Below are 27,401 nucleotides of genomic sequence, written 5' to 3' on the forward strand. Positions count from 1 at the left end.
AAGCAGGGTATGCACTCACTCATATATGGATATTAGACATAGAGCAAAGGACTACCAGCCTACAATCCATACCACCAGAGAAACTAGGAAACAAGGAGGACCCCAAGAGAGAAACACATGGTCCCCAGAAGAAGGGGAAAGGGACAAGAACTCCAGAGCAAATTGGGAGCATGAGAAGAGAGAGAGGGAGATAGGAAAAAGAGAAGGGGAGAAGAGGGTTGGGGAGGAGAAAAAGAAGGATCAGGAAGACTGAGTCAGGGGAGGAATAGAAGAGAGCAAGAAAAGAGATACCTTAATATAGGGAGCCAGTATAGGTTTAAAGAGAAATCTGATAGTAGGGAAATGTTCAGAAAGCCATAAAGATGACCCCAACTAAGAATCTAGTAGTAGTGGAAAGGCCGCCTTTGATGCCCTTCCCCTATAATGAGATTGATGACTATCTTAATTGCTATCCTAGCGCCCTCATCCAGTAGCTGATGGAAGCAGAAGCAGGCACCCACAGCTAAGCACTGAGCCATACTCCTGGAATCCAGTTGTAGAGAGGGAGGAGTGATGAGCAAAGGAGTCAAGATGGTGCTAGAGAAACCACAGAAACAGCTGACCTAGTGAGAGCACAGGGACCCCAATCGAAAAAGCTGGAGAACCAGCATTGAACTGAACCAAACCCTCTGAATGTGGGAGCCAGTTAGGAGGCCTGGGCAGTCTATGGGACCTCTAACAGTGGAACCAGTATTTATCCCTAGTGCACAAATGGACTTTGGGAGCCCATGCTCTATGGAGTGATACTATTTGGGCCCAAATACACGGAGGAGGGCCTAGGCCCTCCCCCAAATGATGTGACAGACTTTTATGATCCCCCATGGAAGGCCTCACTATCCTTGGGGAGTGGGTTGGGGGTGGGTTGGGGGGGTTGGTAGGGGGCATGGGAAGATGGGCTGGAGAGGAAATGGGGGGGATTGATATATAAAATGTTTTTTTTCTAAATAAAAAACAAAGAAGAAGAAAAGAGTAAGTATAAAATCATGAGTCACTCTCACAATGGAGAGGTCATTAGCAGAAATTAGACTTGATGGAGAAGGGAGGAGATAGATATTAAATAATGGGGCATCTCCCCAAAGCCAGCCTTCCTTCAAGAGTATGGAACTTGACACTTGGTTATCGGTACCAGAATGAGTGCTCATGTCTGCTCATGGGTAGGGAGCACCTTCCTGGATGAACCATGTTTCTTTTCCTTGTCTCAGACCTCTAGTCAAAAGTCCTTTTTGCTTGAGATAGTGACTTTGGCTCTCTCTAACAGTTAAAACAATTTGCTTACAATACCTGCTCATGACCCAAGGTTCTTTAAATTCCAGAAAAGTTTAAAATGGAGTTAGGGAAAATGAAAAAAAGTTAAAGTATTATTACTCATGGCAGGTTTAAGGAAATTGAACTAATCTCTCTCTCTGTGTGTGTGTGTGTGTGTGTGTGTGTGTTGTTGCTGTTGCTTGTAATGTCCAAGATGATTGGAATTCATTGTGGTTGTAAGTTTCATTGCTAGATGATACAACCAAGTTCTTAGGGCAGGCTGAGAAGCAGACATGTGAGTGGTCTATAAAGGGTACAATGGCATATATTATTTGTAAACAGAGGTTAGGTGTGTAATGATTATTTGAATGTCTTGAGTGAATATTAGCCAAAGGCCATCTTGAAAGTGATTGCTAAAACATATTTAGAGATAGGATCTTAGGACTTTTAGCTCATTTAAAGACAAAAAAAAAAAAAAAAGACACGTCTTGGACAAATAGTCACGCACCCTTCTTGAGAAGGGTAGAATGTAGTGCTCTATTATTAAATGAAAGGTGCAAGTGATCCCAGGGGTGACTTGGCAAGTTTGTAGCTTGTACTGAACATTAGATTCTCCTGAGGGGTAACATTTAACAATGGGTAGTTACTGCTGCAAATGAGATTATCATTAAAGTTATAAGTAACAGATGTAAAGTATAATAATAGCACTTAGGGAAAACTCGGTGCAGGTTAATACAAGTGGGGTAGAACAAGAGCAGTATTAATATTAACTCTATTTGTGTGCCCCCACTCAAACCTCAGCTTTTAAGAAATGCCTTCTCTTTGATTATGGCTACAATAAGGAAATTGTGTTCGTGTAACTCCCAACTAGGCTGAAATTTGTGAGCCTTCAGGAGCCCGAGTTAGCAGCTTCCTTTATGAATTAAAAACACTCATGACAGATCTTGTGAAAGCAGGGTAGACTATCAGTTCTTAAAGGTTTGGCTTACAAAACTGCGTTACCCTGAGTGAAGTAAGTGCTAGCCTTACTTGTATGATTTGCGCTAAGAATTACAAAATGGAAATAAAATCACCTACCCTTAAGAATCTCAAGAACGAACCACAGTACAGCTCCGATAGCCCAGAGCTTGAGGCAAGAAAAGCATGCAACAAACGATGATTACTCCCATTGTGATTGTCGTCAGGAATATGGAGCTCACCTAAGGCAATTAAGGCAACTTGACACTCAAGAAAAAAAAAACACACACAGAAATGAAGACTGTGTTGGTTGCAATTCTTCATATAGGAAACAACTAGCTTTTGTTCTATGTTCACAATGAATATTCAAGCACGGAGTGGCCACCCTTCATCAGGAAATTAAGCCAAAGTTAAAAAGTCCCCATTCTTTAAAACAGGAGTCTGATTCTACCAGACAAAGGCAAGGACAGTTTCAATTGCATATTATTTTGGATGAAAAGCCCTGAGAAGCTTTATTCTGGCTTACAGTTTTAAAGACTGTAACCCAATATTGACTGGATTTGTGTTTTGAACTTGTGTCAAGTTGTTAAGGCAGAACCATATATGTGACGGAACAAAAATTGCTCACTCCAAAGCCGGGAAACACAGGAGAAAAAGAGGAGGGGTCTGAGATCCTGGAATCCCCTGGTGTGGGACCCACCTCCTCCAAGGACCCAAGGACCTCCCAGTAGGCCTCACCGTCACATCTCCTGCATCCTGATCGCTTACTCTAAAAAGAAATCTAGTTAGGGGTGAGGGTAAGATCAAATCTAAGTACAGGCTTTTCTGATATTGACCATTGCGCTGTTCTAGACACGACACTAGATAACACTACAGCATTAAGACACACTATTGTCCTCAGTTAGTGACCTGATGCGCAAAGGGGGCCACAGAAAAACAGGTGCAGTGTGTATGCAGGAGGCTTCATGGGATTTTATTGCTAGAGAGTGAGGCAGATACCCAAAAGTGACAAGAAATAAGGGAAGAGGTGCCTGTCCTTTCCAGCAGCAGGGTTTTCATCCGTACACACTGCGGAGTTGGGGGTAGAAAAGGTGAGTGCTCCCCATTTAGGAGCCTCTTGTACAAAAAAGTATGTGCTTGTGCAAGGACATTCATTATAGTGATCTCTGTAAACACATGAGACAATTGTTTAGAAAGAGTTAGACTAGGGAACACTTAGACAATAAGGACCAGGGTTTAAAAGAGCAAAGGGCCTTTGTGAAGGAGATGGGAGGACTTCTGAGATGTGTTGTTACATGAAGGAAACATGAAAAGAAACAGGAATCTGCATGGTGTGACCCCATTTGTGTAAGGAGACACCCCTCAATGTCTCTCTACCCATTCCTCCCTCTCTCTCTCTCTCTCTCTCTCTCTCTCTCTCTCTCTCTCTCTCTCACACACACACACACACACACACACACACACACCTGCTTCTCTATCCGTCATCCATTCTTCCCTCCTTTATTCTGCTTAGCTGAGGAGAGGTCCGGTCCATTCATTGAGTCCAGAAAAAGAAGAGACTGTCAGTACGAACCAATGAACTGTGGCCATGGTGGAGAGAACAAAGAAGAAAATGTCAGTTCCTTGGGGCAGAGAGCTTTATTAATGGGAATAACACTTCCATGGGTTGAGACTGAGCTCCTGCACTGGGCTTAGCTAGCCCAACCAAACTGGAGTCGTTGGAGCTGAAGTTGCAGGCCATCAGGCCAGCAAAGCCAGTTAAGTTGTTTATTCAACCTTCTGAGGTATCCCCGGAGTAAGAGATAACAACAGAACTCAAACAAGCCGGTTTTAGCTGGTGAATATGCAAGTTTAACCTCTGGTTTAATTAACTTGGACCAGGAAAGAAGCTTTGAAACAGTCAATGGGACTCTTCTTGGTTTAGGCTTCTCTGGTTATAAAACTATTTTTTCTCTGCTCAGTCTCTTTTGGTGTGTGTGTGTGTGTGTGTGTGTGTGTGTGTGTGTGTGTGTGTATTCATGAAAGAGAGAGAGAGAGAGGGGGGGGGTCAGAGAACAACCCTGGGTGTCAATCCTTGCCTTCTATACAGTAACACCTTACATTTTGTTACTAGTTTTGGTATTTATACTACATTATATTATTTTTATCTTATTTTAATCTTTTATTTTGAGATGGGTGGTTCTCACAATGTCATCCAGGTGGGCTTTGAACTCCTGGGCTCAAGTTAGCCTCTTACCTCAAGTTTCTAAGTGGCTAGCTGTAAGAGTGCACCATCGAATCTGCTTTTTGGTTGTTTTGTTGGTTGGTTTGGCTTGGTGTTTTTAAAGCAGTCTCCATTTGTAGCTCGGACTGCCCTTGAGCTCACAAATCCTCCTACCTCAGCCTCCCAAGTCTGGGTTACCAGCGTGTGTTATCATGCCCTGCTTTCCATCCGGCATTTATTCCTGCCTTGGAGCATACCCCTTCTACTTGTGGACAGCACTTATTGTAAAGCACTGCGGTGTGTTGTACCAGCTACAGCTCCTGCATCCGTATTTACATGTCTGGGGATGGCATACTGAGGCCACGATGGAGGGGATAAACTATGCCATCCCGGTTCTGTGCAAGCAAATGCTGTGTTGTTCTCACCAAAACTCTTAACAACACATGCATGTATCAGAAACATTCTGCATTATGCAATGACATGTCTGTAGTTAAAACTGAAACTGCAGGTCCATCCAGGCCCAAGTGTCTTTTCAAACCTTGTACACTTCCAAGCAGTGACACTGTTAATTGCTATCAGAATGGAGTCTGATGATATAACTGGGGCCACCTCTGCAAAGACTTAGTCCTTGGCCTCCCCAGCTCTCCAAAGAACAATTAGAGCTGAATAATTACTCATGCTTCCTCAAACCACTCCTGGCAACAGTTATCTTAGGTCACATTCCCTGGAAATAGACCTCAAGACAGAGATTGGTCTGCCGGATTTTTATTAGGGAGTTAACAATAAAGAATTTGTCTGGCCTTTGTCTTGGGCCCTTGGTACAGAGTTCCAAAAACCCTTGGAATTTCCTGAGTGATAGAAGTGTGCTTATCATGCCAATGAAATGATTCAAGATGGGCATAGACCTGCCTCAGGGATGGGTCTCATTACCAGAAACACCAGTTGTAGGCTTAAAGGGTTGGAACTGAGCCAATGTCAATGAAGGGGATAGACAGAGGGTAGAGATTGAGCTTAAAGATGTGCCCAGTGATTTAATATTCATGTCTAGTGACCTATATATGACCTCCTTTCCCCATGACCTCCCTCTCCCAAAACTCTTTGAGCCCCAAACTCAGTGGGCCTTTATGGTTGTTGACGATTCATCAATCTTTTGGGAAACTGATACACTAATTTCATGGAGAATGAACGCAAACCTGGTCATATACATCTCTCCCTGTGGATGACCTTTATAGAGATCTGGTCATGACAAGAAGAGGGACTCCCTAGTAGAAAAATACCAGAGGGAATCCTGGAAAACATCAAATGTATAGCAGTGATTAGAAGTTCAGGCGATTCAAGGACCCCTGTGACTAGCAGTTGGCATCTCAAATGAAGGCAGTCCTGTGGAGGACTTTGCCTTTGACTTAGGCCTGCATATAATATTTGAAACAACACCTTCCAGGTAGCTGTGCCCCATGGATCTTGACTGTCATGACTATCTCTATGTGACTGGCCTCTTTCTGATAACATCGAGGAGGCTTACCATGTTTTAGTAGATCACATGACTGTGAATGTTGTTTACATTGTCTCTTGTATGTGTACAAGAGCATCTCTGTAGAATGAACACAGGATGGATCATATATGGGTTAACATTGAACTTAGGAGACATGGCTAACTGTTTCCCAGTACACAGTCCCCTCACAACATGGAAGGAAGTCTGTGACTGCACATGCCCAATAAGACTTGGCATTTCTCAGAATCATTTAGTTTTCTACAAGGGAATGGGAAGAAAATAAAATCTCACTGTGACCTTTTATATCCCTGCTCCCTGACAATGTCCAATATGTCCTCATACCTTTACTAGCTGACATTCTTCTCAGAACCTGTGAGTCTTGTCTGTGCTCTCTCCCTTCCTATGTCTACACCTTCCACCTAAGGCTGGTTTTGGCCTGGATTCCTCTGTGATATTTCCTTTAGAGCAGTGGTTCTCAACCTTCCTAATGCTGCGATTCTTTAATACCAGTTCCTCAGGTTGTGGTGACCTCCCAACCATAAAATTATTTTTTTCTGATTCATAATTCCAACTGCTACTGTTATGAATTGTAATGAATATATTTTTGGAGACAGAGGTTTCCTATGGTTTTGCCTGTGAAGCTGTAAATATGCTCCTAGGTGTGTTTTTTGTTTCCAGCTTTTACCTAACTTTGTAATTCCATACTCATTCGTGGCATTTGTTCTGGAAAATGGACTGTCACCTCCTCAAATATGACCCTAACCTCTGTTCTCTTCTGGTGTGTCATCAATAATGCTGCGAGGCTAACTCATTCTATGCTCTGTGATGCTTGATCACTTTCCCACATTTGCATTTATCTCTTAGAGACTCTGACTTTTGTAATGGGAAGTTTCTGATGGAGAATGTTCTTCTGTATATGTTTCTCTTATTGGTTAATGAATAAAACACTGATTGGCTAATTGGCCAGACAGGAAGTGATGTAGCTGAGCAGAATCAGGATATAAGCTGGGACAAACAGGAAATCACTCTTTTCCCTGAGGTGATGCTAAGCAGTCACCATGTAGCAGGCAAAGGAGTTGCAGGTCCAGCATTCCCTGGTAAGATAAGACACGTGGAAATACTTAGAATTAATAGAAATAGGTTAATAATTAAGATAGAGCTAGCCAATAGGAAGCCCAAGCACAGCTTTATAACTAAAATAGCATCCATGTGTTTCTTTGGTGTTAAGAAGGGGCCTGCTGAGTCAAGAAAGCTCGTATTACAAGTTTCTTTTGGTCTATATTCTAGTGTGTTAATTTTCTCTCCAGCTTAATCTGATAATGCTCTTAAATCTATCCATTTAACTGTGCTTCATTTTATTGTATTTCTTAGATGTTCTCTTTACTTAATTTTTAAGACTTCTCAACTAAACTTCTATTCCGTGCAAACACATACAAGCTTGTCCTTCACTTCCTAAATAGGCCAAACATGGTTATTCTATCCAGTATCTAACAATTATAATATCCAAAAACTTTAATAGTCTGTGGGGTCATGTGTTATGTCTGCAAACTCTAGTTGTTGGTAACCTGCTTCCTAGTATGCTTACTTAGCTTTGAGATGCTCACTGTCATTGGGAATCTGTGAGGATTTGCTTTAAATTACATTTGTTTATTTATTCTTGTATGTATATGTGCATTATATACCTGGTATGCATATGGGGCTCAAGGGACTGCTTAAAAATCAGTCGTCTCCTTCCACCATAGGGGTCCCAAGGATGAGGCTCAGGACATCAAGTTTGGCAGCAGACACCTTTGCCTGCTGAGCCATCTTGCATGCTGGAATTCTTTAAAGTCTATATGAAAGTACATTCTTCCAGAGAGCTAGTATAGACAACATTTATATTAATAAGCAAAATAAATAAAAAGATAAAGCATCAGCCAGGAAGTGGTGGCGCATGCCTTTAATCCCAGCACTTGGGAGGCAGAGGCAGGCCGATCTCTGTGAGTTCAAGACCAGCCTGGTCTACAAGAGCTAGTTCTAGGGCAGCCTCCAAAGCCACAGAGAAATCCTGATCAAAAAAACCAAAAAAAAAAAAGAAAGAAAAAAGAAAAGAAAGAAAAAAGGTAAATACTAATGAGAGATTCATTGTGTTAGCAAAAGTAACAACAAAAAGAAAAAAATGTAAGGATATCTCAAGAATTATGAAGGTCAGACACTATGAAACATGCTAAATATTTCTGTAGGAAGATTTAAAAGTTGTTGAATAACAGCAGCAAACATTTTATATGTTGAATGGGAAGATTTAATTTCATTGACGTAACACCTTGAACCATTGTGGGAGAGGGGGATTATTTTATAAATGGTGCTGAAATGCTAGGAGGCACTGAGGAGGCTTACTACATATATCACACTTTTCACCAAACTAATTCAGATATCGATCAAAGTCAGAATTACCAGAAGAAACAAATTGATTTCCCCCTCAGAATGGAGACGTCATCATAAAAGTGAAATGAAAACCTGACAGTGATGAATTTGACAACATAAAAATAGAGAAAAATTTTCTGCCTGGCAAAATTACTTTAAGCAAAGTAAAAAGACAAATGATCATGTGTGGGGGAAAAAAGTATTTGCAATTCATATCAGAGTCAGAAGGCTAACTTCCATATGGGGGAGTGATCTTGGAAATGCCAAAGAAAAATCATACAACCAAAAGAAAATGAACAAAAGTGCTTAATACACAGCTCCCCAAGACACAGATGACACCGAACATAAGAATGAGTGGCCAGTCCTACTGATAGTAAGAGATATAAATAAAGCCATGCTGAAATAACACCTTTACCTCGTTAGATAAACAGATGTAAACAAATGGAAAGTGTTAGCAAGAGTAGAAGGATGCTAATCCTGGATTGCTGGCGGGAGTGTAAATTGGTACGGCATCTTTAGCTGGCAGGTCAGCAATATCAATTCCATTACTGTAAGCATTCTGACTTTTGAAAGCAGAAACTCCAACTCTGGGAATTTAGCCCAATAGATAAACGTACACATCCATGAAATGTTGAGTATACATCGTTATTCATTGTACCTATCATTCTTGGCTGTTGTTTCCCACAGATCGATGCTCTAAGAGACTTGGTCTTCAGTACGATGACGTGAGAGCTGGTGGAACAAGAGGTGTGTGGGTGGGTGTTAAGTGGGAAGTTGCTAGATCTTGTTGGGATACAGCTGCCAGAAAGGACTGAAATAGTTCTCATGAGACCCTGAATCAGATTTCATGAAATAAAGTGATCAGAAACATGAGATCGAGGACGCAGAGATGTTTCAGTCAATGAAGTGCCTGGGTGGCAAGTATAAGAGTCTGAGTTCAATCCCCAGAAACGTAAAATAGTTGGTGTAGTTAATTCTAGTTCCTGGGAGGCAAAGTCAAGCAGATCCCTGGGGTTTGCTAGCTAGCCAGCCATTTCAGTGACCTGTTCAGTGAGATAGTCTATTTGAAAAAAGCAAAACAAAACAAGCAAACAAATAAACAAAAAACAAGATAGATAGCTCCCAAAGAATGACACCCAAAGTTGACTTTATGGGCACACATATGTATACACACTTTCATACAAGTATGAGCACGCTCACACACACACACACACATGGAAAGGGCAGGAAAGGAGAGGAGAGAAGAGGAGAGGAGAGGAGAGGAGAGGAGAGGAGAGGAGAGGAGAGGAGAGGAAAGGAAAGCAAAGGAAAGGAAAGGAAAGGAAAGGAAAGGAAAGGAAAGGAAAGGAAAGGAAAGGAAAGGAAAGGAAAGGAAAAGAAAGGACCTTGACCCCTGAGTTGCTGTCCAACTTTCCATATTGCAGAACAATTTCTTCCTGTCACATTTGCCATCTGCCACTAAGCCCTCTGCTAACTGACATGGCTACCTATCTTGAACTCTCAATCTCTAAAGCTGAGCTAAATAAACCCTTTCTTCAATAAGTACATGGTTTCAGGTATTTCATAGTAGTGATTAAAAACAGAATAATGAAATACCATTGTTAAGTTTTGCAAAACATCGAAAGGAACCCAACCAAATGTCCATCAATACGGAATGGTCTCCCTCTAAGTACCAGTCGGCATTTTCAGCTGTTGGCTGCCTGTTGGAGCTTAAATGTAGTAGCATTGACCAGTCATTAATGTATGAGGTAGACTTCTACAGAGTCTATGATGGTCACTGACAGACAACCTTTTCAGATAGATCCCTGTCTTATATCAGAACCTAGCTTGAAAAATAATACCTACATGGTGTGTTGCTTTTAGTCAGGGTGACTTTAAAGGATTCAAAATTTAATTTTGGCTGAACTTCCCCCAAGTCAAGATCTTGCCACTTTTCATTGGCAAATTGGGAAATCATCTCAGATAGAAGCTTGAAAAATCCTGAAAGTCAATGCACACAATCCTGACCTATGGGAGACAGCACTTGAGAACAACTTTCTAAAATGTTTCAGGGAGTCCACTGAGTTCTAATCCAGCAGCTCTAAATCTGTGGATCACAACCCCTTGGAAGCTGCATACTGAATATCCTGCATATCCCATATTTACATTATGATTCATAGCAGTAGCAAAATTACAGTTATGAAGTAACAATGAATAATTTCATTGTTGGGGATAACCACACCAAGAAGAACTATATTAAAGAGTTGTAGCATTAAGAAGGTTGAGAGCCACTGATCTAATGGGTAGCTCTAGTGTGTATCAGAACAGCTTCTGCATAAGCTGCATGGACTTACCAATCCCCAGTAAATATAGAAGGAAGAACTAAATGGTGTGAACATATTACTAGTGAATAGATAATTACATATGCACTGCCTGTGTAATAGATTACATGTGTACTACTTATGAAATAGATGATATGTGTGCTGCCTAGATAATAGATGATTATACATGTGTTACCAGTGTAATAGATTCATGTGTACTGCTTATATAACAGATATTACATGTGTGCTACCTGTGTAATAGATGATTACATGTGTACTATCCATGTAAGCAAAGCAATAGCTACATGACTAAAATACACAATGTGTGCATCTGGTCAGCATGACTTCCCACAATCACTTTAGGTCCAGGAGATACTTGTATTATAATAAGGAGGTTGCTAAACAGGCCACTGATAACTTTGGCATCCACTTCATGTCAGATTTATCACCCATTTTTACAGATAAGTGGCTTCTTTATGAACCCTTCAATAAAGGTTTTCACTAAAGATTAGGCTTATTCCCTGAGTCTAAGAGAAATAACAATACATTCTGAGTTGTCAATAATTGAATATAGATTACAAATCATGTGTCACAGATGGGGCAAAACCTGGAGCATGCTAGACCCTGTGTCAGACACAGGACATGGGCTGATGAATAAGAGAGCCAACGCTTCTGCCCCGACCAAATTCCCAATAGGAACAATGTAAGAGGGGAACTTTTAGCTCAAAGTTCTAAGCGTTAGAGTCCATCACAACAGGGAAGGCATGATCTGTGGTAGAGGGAGCATGAGGCCATGGCTGTTCACATGGTGGTAGACCAGGAACCAGAGAGCAGTTACAAGCAGGGGCGTGGCTATAACCTTCAGAGAAAGTCTTTAGTAACCTTTTGCTAATCTGACTTTTGTGTCTTACAGGTTCTGTAGCCTCCCAAAGTAGTGTCAGTTGGGGACCAAGCACTCCATGCATGATCCTATGAGAGACATTTTACATTCAAAGCATAGAAGAAAAGGCATATTATAGTGAATGCTAGGAAATAACTGAAAGGGGGTACTGGGATTCAAACTTAGAGGAAACCTCTGAGGAAGAGACACGTGGGCTGAAAGAATCCTCTTCGGAACGTGTCAGAGTGGGTGGGCATCATGATTAGCCAGTCACACTTGAGTGGGACTCACTGTGCTTAGCATCACATATCTTCCCTTCACAGCCGACAGGAATCAACTCTGCAGAAGGCACTGGCTTTCTAAAGTATTCTACTGTGCATGAATGCATGTCTGCCCCTTTCCCTTGAGATACAGCTTATGAGTTTTAGTTGCACTTTCTGTCTCTCATCAGTGGGAAGCTTTGCTTGAGTTCGTGGAAGGTATTGAGCACATGCCTACACTCCGCTTTGTGTAAGGCTGTGTTAATCGGGGGACTGTTTCCATGTATGTGGTGCAAGCAAAAACACATGAAACTTGTCCAATCATGCGGTAGTGCGCTTAGCCATAATATGAGCCATGAGGTAGTTGAAGGCCTTCTTCCACGGAACCTCAATATATAGCTGATGGGCATCGGCATATTCATATATGTAGACCTTAATGCAAATAATTGACATGTGTGTTCACATGGTACATACACAGAAGTGATTCATTGACGAACTCTACGTTAGTATAGTTTCTTATCCTTGGGGCTAACAGCCAAAAACTATTAATCCTCACCATGGGAACAATTTTTAAAACTCATTAATTATGCATACAATTTACATCTCCAGTTTTATTTCAAGGCCTGATTGAAATCTATTAATAACCGAACACGCGCTTGCATTTTTAAGTATCTCTAGCTGTTAGGAGCCTTGCTTTCCAAGAGCACAAAGCTCACTCAACACTAATTTCTAGGGGGCTGGCCAAGGGAAGAAGCTTTATTCAATAAGGAAATTGTCTTTGAAGAAATAGTTGAAGCTCAAGAAATAAAGTTAATGCCTGCTGAGAATTTTGTCCTCTACAATTTAATTTGCATTTTTATCAAAGTAAAACAAAGATTTTTGAAAACCTCCCAAAAGACGTCAAATCTTACAAAGCTTTCAAAAATCAGTTTATTACACGCCACTCTTCAATCCTGCCTCATTTAACCTAATTCTCTCCATCTTGAATTTATATCTGTTTCTAAATAGTTCACTTCAAGTTTTTATTTTACTTTTTCAGCTTTAGGGACTTCTTATGGATTTTAAAATATAGACAGATTTACCTCTTCCTTTCTATCCCTCAACCCTTTTTCTCATTCCTTGATTAGGACTTCCTGTGTGAGGCTGAAGATTTTATTCTGTTCTTATCTTAGGGAAAACCATGTATTCTTTCACCATGGCATATGATGTTAATTGTGGAGCTTTGTGGATTCCTTTTAAGAGGCTGGGAGACTTCCCATCGATTGCTAGCTTCCTGGGTTGTGTTGGTGTGGTTGTTTTAAGTTGGCAAAGGGTATTGAATTTTGTCTGATTTTTTTTCTGTATCTTTTGAGATGAGTATGTGGTTTTCCTGTTTTTCGTCTGTTGATGTGGTGAGCTACATTGATTAATTTTCTAATGGTAAGCCAATTATTAGGTCATGATAAATGATTTTTTAAAGTCTTCTGGGTTTGAGTTGCTGGTAGTCTGAAAGAATTTCTGTGTCTGTATGTTATTTATCTTTAGTTTTCATGGAATATCTTGACTAGATTGAGGTACTGGGTTTTCACTAGTGTCACAAACTATGTTTAGGGATAATCCTGTCTCCTCTCACCTCTCATTGCTTAATGAGCTTCTCTAAGATTGGTATTATTCCTTCTCAAAACAATGGGCAGAATTCAACAGTGAAGCCATTTGAGTCAAGAGCTCTTCTTGGGGGTGTGCAATGCTAAATCTTGTTTCTGTGATGATTATTAGATTGCTTATAGATTTATTTATCTTCTACTGTCTGTTTTGGGGGAGGTATGGTTTTTGAGAATTTTAAATTTTCATTTGTTCAATTTATTTATCTCTCCCTCTGCTCTTTAAATACCCATGGGAACTGTGACTCCTTATTGGTAAACACAACATGGGCATTTTCTTTGCTTTTTCCTTTATTTTGTCTAATTAAGAATTTTTAAAATTAACTTTTAAAAGATGTGAGTTATTGACTTTTCTGTAGGATTTGTCCATTTTTAAATCTCATTGATTTTTTGCTTATTTTTATTAATTTATCTCCGATTACTTTGGGCTTAATTTGTTCTTGATCCAGCCTCTTAAAGGGAGAGCACAGAACATGAAGTTGACATTTTTCTAATATGAGCACTTAAAGCAATGAACTTCACACTAAATACCATTTTAGGTAGATCCCACAAATGTCTATATTACAAAATAATGTCTAATTCCTTCCCTGACTTCATCTCCAGCCCATATATAATATGGCAATGCATTATCATCTCGATTCTAAATAGCAGAGGTTTATTCAGGACACTTTTCATTGTTGATTTTGACTTCATCTACCCTAGGTAGAGATCACACTCTGTGTGGCATGAATCTTTTACGGTTTCTGAGAGATGTTTCACAGCTCCTAATATGGTCTTGGAAAAAGTCCCATGTATATCTGAATGGTGTGTTGCACTGTTGAATGGGGCCCAGGCCAAGAGAGTTCACACTGTTTCAGGTCTTCTCTGCACCCAACAATTTTCTGCCTCTTTGCTTGATTGCAGATTTTTTTAATTTTTTAAAGATTCATTTTATTTTTAATTCTGTGTGTGCGTGTGTGTTAGTGTGTGGGTATGTGTGAGTACTGGTGCCTGCAGAGGCCAGAGTCCTCAGATCCCCTGGAGCTGGAGTTACAGGCATTTGTAAGTCACCTGGTATGGGTGCTGGGAACTGAACTCAGGTCCTCAGCAAGAGCAATGTGTGCTCTAAACTGTTGAGCTATCTGTCCAGCCACTATCGTCCTGTCACTATTCTTCTGTATACTAGTATCCATTTTTGTGTCATGGTTATAAAAGCTGTGGGATCGGGCACATGAACATTTAGGAATGATTTGCTCCCACCCTGACGAATTTTTCTTTTAATTATTTTATAAAATGGCTTTCTTTCTTCCTGGGTGATGTTCTCTGCTCTGAAATGAGTCTCATCTGATATTACGATAGCCTCTCCAGCTTTGTTCTGATTTCTGCTAGCATGATATCATTTGCTTTCAATCTTCAACTTTCAGCTTATGCTATCTCACCTTGTGGGAAAGCTCATGAGTGCCTCAGGGACACTTTCTCTCCATGTTTTGTATTCTGCCTGCCACTGGGAGCCTTGGGACTCTATTCTGTTGTGGCAGTCAACTCATGACCATGTAGGGCGCATTCCCCTCCTGTCTGCAGTGGGGTTACCTTTGCTTCGGGATGATCAGGAGTAAATATAAAGAGCTATTGCTTTCTGGATGAGTTCATCCAGGTTTCCTTGCAACCCTGGCTCTTTAAAGTGTTCAGTAAAGCTACGGTTTTGTAGCTTATCCCACACCTTTTATTATTGGGCCCATGCAGCAGTCTCTCTCCCCACTCTAATCATGAGTCAGAGCTAGAGTTTTTATTATAAGAGAAGGAAACTAAATTCTGTTTCCTGTTATCCTTGTAATCCTCACTATTCCCAGCTGGCATCTATACCTCCTTCTGTCTTTCCTAATCAGGTAGGAATATCAAACTGTATTTTATTCGGTCAATATGAATATTCAAATCGTGTTAACTGCATAACTATGCTATGTCACAGCCCCCATCCCCTTAGGCCTTTGTGTTTCTCCTGGACTCATGCTGTGAGACAGGGATACAGATTCACCACCAAGAGCTCAAGCATCCCTCATCTTTCTAAACCTTCCCTTTGTGCTCAGAAACATCAAGAAGCCTTCTGCTTCCGTTTGCTCCTGGAGCCCTCTGTGCTGCTCTGTTTAGGAATGGTTGTTCTGGCTCTGAGGTGAAGCTGACGGCTGATGTGTGGTTCACTTCTCCCCACACGGAATCTTTTGTTGCCTTAATGCTTTGTCTTCTTTCTTCCTGGTCCATTCTATTGCTTGATGCTGCATGTCCAGGACAGCTTCCTGAGAAGCAACGTGTGAGAGGTCAAATTTTGAGTCCTGGCATATCTGAAAAAAAAATGTTCCTGATTGATAGCTCAGCCCCGAATTCTCATTTGGAAATCAATCTCCCTCTGCAGTCTGGAGGAATTTCTCCTTGGCTTTCTAGAATGGCTGGAAATGTTACCACCAAAGGGCACACCCAGGCCAGCCTGGGGATTCCTTTTTCCTCCTTCTCTTGGATTTTTTTTTCAATCATTACCTGCACATTCCTGAAGTTTCATGATGAAAATGTTTTGGGGGCATTTTTCATGAGCATTTAATCTAAATATCCATACTTTCCTGTTCTGGACTGTTTTTCCTTTGTCTTCACACCTTTCCCTTTGACGACTGTTGTTCATCTGTGGCGTGACTTTGGTGGTTAGAGGAGCAAAGCTTTGTAGGAGCCCCCTCCACCTCTGTGATTTTCTTCCTGGGAGATTTTGTCAGTTTTCATCTTCTAAGCATTTTCTCTCTCTTTCCCCACGTTGTTTTTATTATAAAAAGAAATGATTCCTTTAATGGTATTTTCTTATCTAATGGATCTAGGATATTTTTGTTTCTCAGAAGATCTTTAGAAATTTTGAAGTTATTTTTCAGTCTGATCTTTCATCTTTTAAAACTCCTTAAACTTGTTCTAAATTGTATATTTCCAGTTACATATGTGGTCTCTCTGAGATCAGAGATTTCCTCAAGTGCTGGGTTTATTTCTAAATACTCATTACAACATGGAATAAAGATATTACATTAAAAAGTAGTTATAAATCTAATAATATAGGCACAATAATACATTGCATTTATGCTGAAAAAATCAAAGGTCTAAATAAATGGATACACACATACATACATACATACATACATACTACGTACGTACATACGTGCGTGCGTGTGTGCATGCGTGTGTGTGTGTGTGTGTGTGTGTGTGTGAGTGAGTCTATACCTATGAATTAGAAGGCTCAAGAGAGTAAAAATGTTAATTATCCACCACATGGATAAAAGAGGTTTAATGCGGTTGCTGTTAACGTTTCAGCAAAGTTTCTTCATGAATAAATATAATTATTCTAAATTGTATCTAGAGAAGGGATGAACCAGAGCATGGCTTTGGTAGAGAAGAACAAGGGGAGATGAATTAACCTGGTTGATTTACAACTTGTCATCAGTTACATAACTGATGCAATGTGGTGCTGGTGGGAATACATTCATAGAGCAACAGAACCAAAAAGTGGATTTGGAAATAGGAGGCACAAAAATTCCTGTGACATTTAATCTTCATTGTCAACACCACTGGGTTTAGAATTGACAGGAGGTTGGTAAGACAATTCCTGGGCCTGTCTGTGCTAACTTTCCCAAGGAGAGCTAACTGATGTAGGGAAGACCATATGATGGGGAAGTCCTGTGTATATGTCAATAAAGCACTGTTGGCCAATAGGGAAGCAAGATAGGTGGGACTGGGAGTCGAGGAGGATTCTGGGAAAGAGAAATACAGGGAGTCACAATGTAGCCTCCAGAGGCGTAAAAGGTCCCTTTCTCCAGTAAGAGAAATACTTAAATTAATAATTATGGGGTAAATACTTAAGTCAGAGATAGCCAGTAAGAAACCAAGCAAATGGCCAACAGCTTCAGAAGTAATATAATGTCCTGTGGTTATTTGGTGACTGCAACTGTGGCAGGGCCCAGGTGGATGGCGGGGATGGGAAGGCTGCACTCTACACCCACACTACATGTATAGCTGGAGCCTGGATAAAGGAAGAAAGGAGAGAGAGAGAGAGAGAGAGAGAGAGAGAGAGAGAGAGAGAGAGAGAGAGAGAGAGAGAGAGAGAGCCAATGCTGAACTAGCATGCTCCTTCTTGATGCTCACTGTCTGTCATGAGGTGAGCTTTGCTGCCAGCCTCCACCCCCATGGTGAACTGGTGCTTTTTCAGCTAACTAACACCATGCTCCACTGATGTTCGGCAGACATGTAGTCATAGTTCAATGCCCTTTCCAGAAAGCTGTGCTGGAACAATTGAAAAGCACAAGCAACCATCCAGATAGCAAGCAAAAACAAACAAACAAACAAAAAAACAAAAAACAAACACAAAAAAACTCAAAATGGATCGATCTTTGTTCAAAATGCAAAACTATGGATCTTTGGAGCCAGGCACTGCGACTCGCATGGAATCCCAGTACTCTGGTGTGGGGCCCGTGGCACCCAGAGCATTGTGAGTTTGAAGCCAGCCTGAGACATTCAGCTATATATTAAGACCATGGGTTTTGTTGTTGCTTTTGTTTTTGTTTTTAAAGCACAGGGTAAATCCCTAGGATTTCAAAGGTAAAACATTTACAGAAGTGGCATGAACAGTGTTCATAAAATGAAAAAGTGATGAGTTGGACTTTAATCATAATTTGATTTTGTTTTTGTTTTTTGTTCTCTAAAAGATTGTGAGAAGAAGATGGACAGGTGAGCTGTAGATTGATGAAAAGATTTACCAATCACTTATCTGTCACAGAACTAGTATACATAACACAAATGACTTTTCCAAATGCAGCCTTGAAGAAAACCCAACACTCCAATCGTAAAATGGACGAAAGATGTGAAGACATATTTCTCTGAAGAGAATATTTCACTGGCAAAGAAGCAGGAACGTTTCGGTACTGCCAGCCATGAGACGAGAGTAGGAACGAGAGGTCACGGGCTGCAGGATTGAAATGAAAGGGGACAAAGGGGAGGGAGACGGCCCCACTGGCGAAATGCTTATGCGAGCACGAGGACCTGAGTTAGATGTACAGCACCTGCAAAAAATGCCGAGCCCAGCAGCACACATCTGCAATTCCAGTCCTGGAGAAGTGGAGACAGGAGGATCCCTGAAAGTGCCCTGCCAGCCGCTCTAGCCAAGTCAGTGAGCTCCAGGTTCAGTGAGCAAACCCTGTCTCAAAAAGAGTCAGGTGGAGAGGGCTTGAGAAAGTCATCCAGACTCAACCTCTGATTCTGCGCATATTTACGTGCGAGTATCCCCCTCCCTCCACGCAAGATAGTGACGACACCAGACGCTGATGAGAGACACACATTGCTGGCGAACATGTTAAATAGCACAACTGTTTGTGAAAACAGTGGCTCTTTAAAAGCTAAGCATGCAGTTACATTATTACCAAGCAGGTGCCCTCCTAGGTAATTATCTTAGACAAACAAAAAATTTACATTTACAAAAATATGCACACTGATGGGCATATTTTCATAACTAGTCCCCAACTGGAAACAGCTCAAATATCCTTCAGTGGTTAAAAGAATTCGTGGTACATCTCTCCCGAGGAATATTATTCAGTAATAAAAATGAACAAAGTTATGGACACACACAACAATCCTTGGAGAATCATGTTTTGTAGGGAAATAGAAGGGGCATTGCACATGGATCCATGCCATGTAACTCCATGTATACATGTAACGCCCTTGCGGATAAACTGGAGAGAAAAGAACAGTGGTTTCCAGGATGGAGGAAAGGCAGGGAGGCAAGGCGTGTCCTGTGAAAGGGCAATGAGGATGTTTGCAGCAATGCTAACAGTCTTATCTAGGCAGTGGTGCTGCCGGGTCCTGCTGTGAGATGTTGAGTTGAATGGCGGGATGCCCTACCGGAAGAATGATGCAGAGATCCCTCTGTGTTAGTGCTTACAAATTGCCTGTGCATCTCATCTATGACGGAAATGTTTGACTTGAGAAAAATGGGAAGAAAGCAACACCGAAGAGAGTCATTTCCAGACAATTTGTAAAAAACTGTAGTTTCCAGGAATACTCCCTTTTAGAGGGAATCATCTCTAAAGTCGTTGTATCTCTTTCTTCAAATCCCAGTGTCGGGTCTCGGCTCTAAGTTTGAAGGACTGTGACTCTAGTATGTAAGTATGTCCCCAGCATCATGCTGCTGTCCTTACACCAAGAACTACTCCTACCCTCAGACAGGCTCCAGTCTAGATCATCTCAAGGTTCACAGTCAAAGCCAACATTTTGTTCTAGGTCAAAGCTGCCTTATCCAATCCATCTTCCCAAGGAGCCCTAGACATTACAGATTAGTTGGCACCAACTGCCCATAGCACAGCTCTGGAGATCAGTTGACTACAAACTTTTTGTTGTTTTGTTTTGAGACATAGTCTCACTGTGTATCCCAGGCTAGCCTAGGATATACTGTGACCTGATCTGGCCTTCAAATCATAGTCTTGCTGCCTCGGCTTCCTGAATGCTGGAATTTCAAGTGTGAACCACTATGCTCAGTTTCTGCAAGGTTTTTGAAACACTTACCTCCCAATGACACAATTTTGACATTGCTTTCCCAATAGACAAACTGTACAGTGACAGTATATCATGACAGCATCAACAGTAACAATTTAAAATCATGGAAAGCAGTTAGAAAGCAAAGACTCTAATAGGTTTTTCCTCCTCGAAAACGGACCATTCTGTGTGTACACCCCACCCAGGAGGTCAAGACTATAACACCTTAACCCAGTGGGGAAGGGTCAAGGTCTCTTTACAAGGCACAAGAGGTGCCATATATATTGGTGACTGTTGGCTTTTATCCCCTGCTGTTCCCACCTTCATGGTTGTGAGCCTCTCTGTCTGTCTCTGTCTCTCTGTCTGTCTCTGCCTGTCTCTGTCTCTCTGTCTCTCTGTCTGTCTCTGTCTCTCTGTCTGTCTCTCTGTCTCTGTCTCTCTGTCTCTCTCTGTCTGTCTCTCTCTCTGTCTATCTCTCTGTCTCTCTGTCTCTCTGTCTCTCTCTCTGTCTCTGTCTCTGTCTCTCTGTCTCTCTCTCTCTCTCTCTCTCTCTCTCTCTCTCTCTCTCTCTCTCTCTCTCGCTCTCCTATTTCTCTGGTTTTTCGAGCTATGTAGCCCCAGCTGTCCTAGAACTTGCTCTATAAAGCAGGTTGGCCTCGCCTGCCTGTGCCTCCTGGAGTGCTGGGATTAAAGTGCACCATCACAGCAGCCTGAGCCTTACTCTTATGATGCCTCATTGCTATCTGTATCAGACACTTCTACAGATAATTTCCATGCCAAACAGTCATTATGTATGTACATAGCCTGGAAAATTCAAATGTCCAGACCAAAGAAAACAACAGTTATGGAGAACTGTCGAGTTTAAGAGACTGAATACAACAAGCATTTATTAAGAATGAGGTGGTGAATTTGCAGGACTGGCTTCCAGGTGATTCAGCCTCTTTCCCAGATAGGAATATTGACTTGTGTGGGATGGTGGGGATCTATTGATACAGAGAGAGAGAGAAAGGGAAATTTAGTTTCCAGAGCATTCTACACTATATACTCTCGACTTTAACACCACCTTTCAAGACATGAGTGGCCATTGTTTGTTAGGGTTTTAAGTATTTGTATTTCATATACATTTTCCAGAACTCAATACACAGAAGCCATCGTTCTTAAAACATTCACCAACTGAAAGAGCAGCCAGGGTATCTGCTTACTTAGTAGTTGGAAGTTCTTTTGTTTGCATGTTGAATATTTCATGTTTGCCCTTTGTGTCCGTTCTTTTATGACTCATTCGCTCCTAGGCTTTGTTCAGCTGTCGATTTTGGCCTTGAAAATTTTCTTGTTTCTTTTTACTGATTGAGATTTTAGATAATGAAGAGGTGTGTGTGTGTGTGTGTGTGTGTGTGTGTGTGTGTGTGTGTGTGTAACCAGTCCAGAGGTATTCCTCATTAAATAGCTCTTCTGTTGTGGTTGGGGGATGGGGTGGGTTATATGAGGCATTTAAACTCACATTTTCCTGCCAGAAGGGAAGAGCAGGAATTGCAGAGTGCTGAACGAGAATGATTTTCATTCTCTCCAGATTCCAGTGAGAGTCCTCTCATCGCCCCACCCCCACCAGGATGGCCCCTTCTCTTTGTGCGTACAGTTGTTCTCAGCAATAACAGTGCACTCCTGCAGAGAAGGTCCCGCACTGGAAGCTGAAGTACTTCCATTGGGACGGTACACGCCGTAACGCCACCTGATTTAGACAGGGCCTCTATTCTGTCTAGAAGGACGTTGTTTGTTTTGTTTTGATTGAAAGGTTGATAGCATCAGTGGTCCGTTCGGTGACTCTGTGATGTGGGTGGCACGCTCCATTGTCTCTACTGATTATACTAGGCTGGTTCTGAATTGTATTGCCACACTGTGGTTTCCTTGTGGAGGACACGGACACTGAGCAAGCCACAGCCAGCATTCCAGAAAGATCCATTCGAGCTGGTCTCCCCTGGGTGGTAGGAAGGGAACGAGTGACCTGAAACTCGGATGGGAAAGGGGGTGCGGACAAGAACTGGGGAGCAGGTGACCCCACCTGGAGCAGAGAGAAAGACTGGAAGTTTCAGGGCTTATGGTCCTAGAGTGCATCATGGGAGCCCAAAGCGGCAGGGGCTCTCATTTTTCACTCCAGGAAAAAACTCTAGAGAGGAGGTAGCCTCCTCTAAATGACTGCCAGTGCGTGGGAAAGAAGGGACGGGAGCCCATGTCCCTCTCACAGTGTGTCACTTCTCAATGGTTACCTTGATTCACTATTTTCTCCTCAGGCCTCCTCCATGGATTGAAATGAGAACATCAACCTGGAAAGCCCGCACAGCCTATGGGGTCCATGGAAGAGTCTCAGTGTGTACTAAACCAGAGAGATCCAGGCCTGCTCCAACCACGCCCTCTATCAGCTGTGAATCTTAGAAAAATCCCTAGTTCTATGTCCTTTTCTGTAAAATGGGGCTGATGAAGGGAGTGTTCATAGGGTTCCTGGCTCTGAATTGCTTCTATGCCAGGTACGAGCTAATTCTTCAAGAAAGGACAATGAAGACCCAAAGAAGTAACTTGGTCTGAAAAGTAGCCAGGGTGTCTACAGAGTCTCCGGTAGTGAGACAGTACCTCTTTCTGACTTACATCATCTCCTGGTTATGACTTCATTCACTTCAAATGCAGTATCTGAAAGCCTTGTTGTTGTTTGTTAAATTACGGCAGGAACTGGAGACATGACTTGTTGGATAAAGTGTTTGCTGTGTGAATGTAAGGGCCAGAGTTCAGATCTCCTGCACCCACATAAAGAAACAGACAAAATCCAGATTCACTGTAATGTCAACGCTCCTGTGGTGATGTGGGTGGTGGAGACAGGAGAATCTCCGGAGGCTCTGTGGTCAGCTAGCTACCCTGCCCACAGGACAAGGGATCCTCTCAAACAAGATAAAAGGGGAGGCTGTCCTCTGACCACCATGCATACACACACACACACACATAGACCACACATGCACACACACCACACATGCACACACACACATATAGATCACACATGCACACATACACATATAGACCACATACCACACACACACACACACACATATAGACCACATACCATACACCACACATGCACACACCACACACACACACCACACATGCACACACATATATAGATCACACACCACACACACACACTCACACCACACATGCACACACCACACACGCACGAGCACACACACATGTAGACCACACACCACACACACACACACAAGCACACACACTCACACATACATGCACACAAACACACCACACATGCACACACACACATATAGACCACACACCACACACAGAAACACACACACACACATACACATAGACCATACACCACACACAGACACATAGACCACACACGTCTCACACATACACCACATATACCACTCAAGCACTCATGCACACACGCACACGTGTGCACAAACACATACACACCACACACATCACATACACCACATATACCACACACACATCACACATACAAACACCACACACCACACACACATACACCACACCACACCACATATCACATACACCACACACACACACCACATATACACACCCCACACACATACACAGTCACCACACCACACACAAATACACCATAGACCACACCACACACACACACACACACACACACGCACACTTACATGCACACCATACCACACACACATACACATAGACCACACCTACACACACACAGATACACCACACATACCCCCATGCTCATACACACACACACACACACACACACACAGCACATACACATCACACATACACTACAATAACCCCAGAGATGTGCAGAATCGACTACAACCCATGTCAATAATGAAGTATTATGAGGTATAAACAAACTACAACGGAGTCTACCTAGTCCGAGAAGAAAACGAAGTCGTATTGACAAAGGACACCACTGACAGCTGGAAAAGACATTTGTGAAGGAAGACACACACATATAAGGATGGAGCATCTACCTCCTTACTCCTTACTCCTGGGGGCATCTCTACAGGGTTGGCACAATGCAGGGGTAGGACCAGTGACTGTCACCTTGCTGGGATTAATCCTAAGGACAAGAGTCCTTGGCAGTAAACACTCTGAGGCATGATTAAGTTGGATCTCTTGACTCAAAGGGAATTTAAAGCAAAACTTCATGGTATTGTATGTACCCACTTGGACTGTCAACTAACATGTCCAAGGCAGTGAGTAAATTTGCTGCTACAATCAAGTATATTCTTTGCAATACCATTGCCTTAATGGTCTCCTCTCCAAAGCTGTGTTCAGTAGCTGCTATTTCTAAAAGGAAATTCGTATTTCTATTGTTAACTACCGCAGTATTTATTTCGTGTTAGTCTTTGGCAGTCAAGGGAACGAGTGCCCCCTAGTGGATGTAAATCCAACCCAATGGTGACCAGCCAGGCCTCACCATGAAAAGCTTGGATTCTTGTTTGGAAGACCTCTTCCCAAAGGCAAACATGACTTAAGCATTTATCAAGAGATGGATGCTTTATTAGGAATAATTTTTTTGAAAAAAGAACATAGATATTGTGCTACCATGAATGGTACAGGCTGGAAGAAAAAGATTTAAGGAAAAGATGGTAGAGACAGGTCTAGACAAAGGAAGACGGATGATGTCCTGGTTAGTTTGTCATCTTTATGCAAGCGAGAGTTATTTGGGAAGAGGAACCTCCACTGAGTAAATGCCTCCTTCACATTGCCCGTAGGCAGGTCTGTAGTGCCTTTTCCTGGTAGTGATTGCTATGGGAAGGACCAGCTCACTAAGAGAGGTCCTGCCCCTGGGGCCCAGCTCACTAAGAGAGGTGCTGCCCCTGGCCAGGTGGTCCTAGGATGTAAAAGAAAGCAGGCCATGAGGACAGCAAGTCAGCAAGTAACCTCCCCCACGGCCTCTGCTTCAGTTCCTGCCTCTAGACCCCTGCCTTGAGCTCCTGTCCTGGTTTTTCTCAGCGATGGAGTGTGCAGTGTGAGGTGAAATGAAGCCCTTCCTCCCCAGGTTACTCTTGGGCAAGGCCTTTATCACAGAAACAGAGAGAAAAACCAGGCCAGAGGACACGAAAGGTCACATTTGTTCTTGCTCTCTCTCTCTCTCTCTCTCTCTCTCTCTCTCTCTCTCTCTCTCTCTGTGTGTGTGTGTGTGTGTGTGTGTGTGTGTCTCTCTGTCTCTCTCACCTGTGTGTGTGTGTGTGTGTGTGAGTGTGTATACGCACGTGTTACGGGCATGCACTTATGCAGAGAAGTCAAAGATCAGCAGCAAATGTCTTTTCCTATTGCTCTCCACTTTATTTTGGGGGACGGGGTCTCTCACTGAACCCGGAGTTCACTGCTTCAGCTAGGCTGACTGACCTCCCCATCAAATGCCGTGACCCATCAAGGTCACACACGCACTGCTGCACACAGGGGACCCAGAAGCTTCTGCCTGGGCACAGGGCACCCAGAAGCAGAGTCCCATTCTTGGGCAGCAAGCACTCTTCTGTCGCCTCCTCGGCCCTCCCTTTTGTTTTACGTTGTTCTTGAAATAAGATGCTGAAGGTGTGTTTGTTTTAGAACTTTGCCCACCAGAGTTGCCACTTTGAGTGTGTTAGGGGGTTACACTCTCTTCATCTGGAAGCCTAGCACTGACCCACTGAAAGCCCACATCCTGACCCTCACTCTCACCATCGTTCTCGAAGCCTCTTAAGACAGGAGTAGGGGTTATCTGGTTATCTCCCAATGAGAGCCGTGAAAGACTGTGGAAAACAGAGCCAAGCACCCGCCCGCAGCTTCATTCTGAGTAACGTCTGTCTATGTTCACAAAGGCCATTGCTCAAAACCAGCTGAAATGCCAGTGGCCTGCCGCAACATCAGGAATAGCAGGCTGAAGAATGTCCTTTTTAATATCCAGGTGTTTATTGCAATCTGTGTTCTGAAATGCAACCTAGCATTATCAGATTCATAGCTTGATTTCCAACATGGGGTTGAGTTGCTTTTTTTAAATTGAATGATTTTAAAGACAAATGTTAAATAACGGAATGCACGGATAAGACAGCTGTCAAAAGACATGAATGCTCCAAGATGACTGTTTATTTCAAAAGCATATCTGGGTGGGGTGACTGTTGTGCAAACAGGACCCCTCTTGCAACCATTGTTTTCTGTCAGGCTCCTCTATCAGTTAGCCCTGTTTCTGCCTTCCCTTGGCAGGTTCCTGTTGCTCCAAATCAAGTAGCACGTGAATGTGCAGGACTGCCCTCCTCCATCCAGTTTAGCATATTCCAAAGTGGTGTCCAGATTGGCCCCCATCCTCAGCATCCCATAAAAGCTGGCTTCTAACTCAGGTTTCCTCATAGGTACCTCTCTCCTCATGTCTGTGACTTGTGGCCAAGGACCCTTGGGAGATGAATATCCACTCCCAGGAGAGAACACAGATTTTACCATTGGAGTCATCTTTTTATTGGGTAGAGTCCCCTAGAAGACTGTCCTCTACCCATAGGCAATGGCAAAGAGTTACACTAAGAAACACCCTAAGCCGGCAATCCTTTCTTCTCCATCCCCTCTAGTGAGCTTCTCAGAGACAAATGCCAGCTCTATGCATGGACCTGTCCTATAGTAGTTAAAGGTATCATCATTCAGCAAAAGGAACTAAGTGGGGAGGTCTGCATAGGATTTCCCCCTTCAAAATATTCTTGCAAAAATGCAGAATGACACCTAATCTTGGTGTCTCACAGCCTGTGTACTGCAGAGTTTTTCTTTAGTCACTGTTTTTGTTTTATAGTTTATTTATCTATTTAGTTATTAGTCAAGGTCTTGCTATGTAGCCCATGCTAGTCTTGAACTTGGGCTTCTACTACCCCAGGCTCCCAAATGGTAAAATTATAGCCATGAATCACCACACCTGGCTTTTGTTATATTTAGTATGTTGTTTAGGCTGGCATCAAACTCTTAGGCTCCCATCCCAGCCTCCAGAGTAACTAGGACTATAGACATGCCCATAGGACTCAGCCGCATGTTGACTGACTGCCATTGTTCCACTCTGGGGCCAAGGTGAACCCATGATGTAGTGACCACTCAGACCCCAGAATACTGAGGTGACTGGCCACAGGGAGTAGCTAGAACACCAGCCCCACCTTCTCATTAGACAAGACAAGATGCAATATTGAAGACAGATCCATTCAGATTGCATGGCATATAGATAGGAATGAAAGTCTCTTCTAGAGTTTGGGGCATGTACTTAGTGTTGTGCTGGTAAGTAGTTCTGTAGTGTAAGTTACACCCGAATACAAGGTACCAGCTGCCTTGAAATACTCCTGAAAATTTAACCGTCCACTTTGGCTGGTCTGTTTAAGCCATCTGTAAAACCTCTAAGTGAATGTCATCTTGACACCTCGCTTGTCTGAGGGCCATCCCTGGCAGGCATCAGCGAGTATGAGAGT

Source organism: Mesocricetus auratus, unplaced genomic scaffold, assembly GCF_017639785.1.
Source record: "Mesocricetus auratus isolate SY011 unplaced genomic scaffold, BCM_Maur_2.0 Super-Scaffold_100026, whole genome shotgun sequence".
In the NCBI taxonomy this organism is placed as follows: domain Eukaryota; kingdom Metazoa; phylum Chordata; class Mammalia; order Rodentia; family Cricetidae; genus Mesocricetus; species Mesocricetus auratus.